Source organism: Propithecus coquereli, unplaced genomic scaffold, assembly GCF_000956105.1.
Source record: "Propithecus coquereli isolate 6110/MARCELLA unplaced genomic scaffold, Pcoq_1.0 Scaffold167, whole genome shotgun sequence".
In the NCBI taxonomy this organism is placed as follows: Eukaryota; Metazoa; Chordata; class Mammalia; order Primates; family Indriidae; genus Propithecus; species Propithecus coquereli.
In genome coordinates, this window is record NW_012141302.1 from 2393441 (window position 1) to 2396287 (window position 2847).

Sequence of the window (2847 nt, forward strand, 5' to 3'; positions counted from 1 at the left end):
TTTTTTTAACTTTATAACATTTTCCACCTAGTTATAAAAAGTAGTATCTTCACTTGTAAGAAATTTGGAAAATAAAGAAAAGCATAAAAATAAATATGCCAAATTCACATAATTCCCATCACACTTATTTTCTTGGCATAAACATTAATTTTTCACTTAAATCTAATTACTTCTGTGACCCCTAGCAACAAGAGGGAAATGTCAGAAATATCTGCAGTCCATGAATCTGCATTTATCTTCCTCTGACTAAGTGTTTCTGGGAAGCTTTTGCATTTTTGCCATCAGAAGTGGACTGGATTGATCTCAGGAGTTAAAACCAAAATGTTTCCTAGTATTAAGTACTACTTTTGTTTAAGCCGAGTTTGTTATGAAATTTTATAGTTGTGTGTTTTCAAGAAATAAAAAAGTGTGCAGAGTTTCTTGAGAACATAGATTGATTATCATGCTAATATCACAGCGGAAGCAAGCTGCCAGTGTTGTTCTCTGTTTATTTTGATTTTTTTCTTTGGTGTGGTTGCTGAGTGATGTGCAGTTGTGGGAGAAATTAATGACGGTGGATTTGCATGTCTGCTCTACTAGTGAATCTGTGAAAGTGGAATGGGGTGGCAGAAGGAAGTCAGTTTTCATTCGAGATGGAGAGTTTGAATCCTGACTCCACCTCCTTCTAAGGGTTTGAGATTGGACATGCTGTCTAGCTTCTTCCCACCTTGTTTCCTCACGTGTGGCGTGGGGATTGTGATAAATATTTCAGAAGGCTGAAGGTGACATGAACTGGGATGGTGTATGTAAAGCACTTACACACATGGTAGCTATTATTAATATTAAATGTATTATCTGGAAAATAGTCGTACGTTGAAATGATAACAGTCCTGAGACAGACATCCGTTGAACTCCCCTCTGTGTGCTAACCTCTGGGTAGGGCACAGAGAAATGGCACAAGGTGCAGCACGCAGCGGAGACAGATGCTGATGCCATGGGTGGAAAGAAAGGTGAGGAGGCAGAGAAGGCTTCTTGGGAGAGGCAGAGATGTGGAGAGGCAGGTGGACAAGAAAGCAGCAGTCTCTCAGCTAAGGCTGGGTTTTAAATTATTGGGGGAGGGTAGGGTATGGCACAGAGAAATGAAGATCCTGTGGAGCCTCTGAGTATGGGAACTCTCTAAAGGAGTTCTTTAGGAGGATGCACAGAAGCCTTTTGGAAGGTGAGCCATCGTTGCTTAGCTCCTATCTCATACATTTGGTTTCAGGCATCCCGTTTCCCATCATGTTAGACTCAGATGCCTCCACATAGTTTTTTTTTTCAGTTTTATTTTTTCTTATCACATTGTTGGATTATAAGAGACCTATAACGATATAAAAATTGGAAAACAGACAAAAGTCTACAATTCCATAGCTGTGTTAGTGCAGTGGATTTTAGTCTGTTTTATCTCAGATATGTATAAAAGCGTTCTTTCTCCTCTTCCTATTTTATATTGCTAAGATTTGATTAACGCAAGCATTAAAGGACATCTGAATTATGAACAGTTCTCTAAGGCATGTTAAAGGGAGAAAGGTTGCAGTGTGGAGAGCTTATCCCATGGGGTTTACCTGGTGATGCTTTGAGGTAGAATTATGGGAAATTGTGAGTCCCAGGCCTTTTTAGCTATAGCTGCCATCTGCAGTCGCTGGTGAGCTGCTATATCCTGAAACTCCAGGGAGACGGGGTTGGAAGTGGTTGTAAGTGTCCGTAACTTAGCAGAACAATTTTCACAAGTTTTTGCCTTATACAAATGCTGCCTCTACTATTGGTTGCCTAATATTTTCATTCCATTTAGTCATTTTTTATTTAACGTAAGGAAATGTATTTTAAATGGTAACTCTGTACCATTATACATGATTAAGAGGTTAACTGTAGCAGTCTTTACAATGGAAACAAAACAATGTTCACTAACTTCTAATTGGATACTGATACTTGCCAAATGCTCTAAGCCAAATTTCTGCTCTTTGTTAAAATGGGAGATTAGCAAGTGTTGAAGATTTATTTAGGGCATCCTATCACTAAACAGAGACTTTATTTCAGTAGAACTATTGGAATAAAATTCTTATGTTGTATGTGCGATAATTTAGTTTGAAAGTGATTTGTATAAATGGTGTGGTCCTTACCTAATTTTCTCCTTAGAGGTCCTTAGTTATTTCAAGTACTCTGATAAGGAATTAACACCTTCAGTATTGAATATTTAGAACTTCAAATATTGTTTTAGAAACCTACCTCAGAGGGATTTAATTAGGCTGAGGGATATTAGGAATAATTTTTTGTTTATGAAAGGAGCGCCACCTAGTAAGAGTGAGCCGTGGAAAGCCCAGGTTGCCACTGTTGCAATGTCTCCCAGACACTACCTGGTCCTGCTGTCAGGACATTGGTGTTTCTCTGGAAGTGAGTCTTTCATGTTAGGTAGTAGCAGGAAGAAATTGGGACTTCCTTGAGCTATAAACTAGGTTTAATGCCTGCTGGATAATAAATGTACCTTTGGCTGAGTTTAATCTGTGATTTTATTTCATTGTAACATCCTGTGAGTAATGGGATGCAGAGCCTGGTAGCAAGCCTGTGGGGAATGGGATATATAGCCTGCACGTAATTTAACTGACGCTTACTAAAAGACCCAGACCTCTTCTGAACAGCTCAGCTTGCAGTGACTTTCTTACTGTCTGAGTCAATGTAATTTAATGCCTAGTCTATTACTAAGCAACACATCCTGAATTTTGGAAAATATGGCCCTAGGGAAAGCTATGATTGCCTAACTGGAAGGTTTTCTAGAAGTTTGGGATAGATCAATATTTTTCAGAATATTAGACTAGTTTTTCTTTTTTTAAA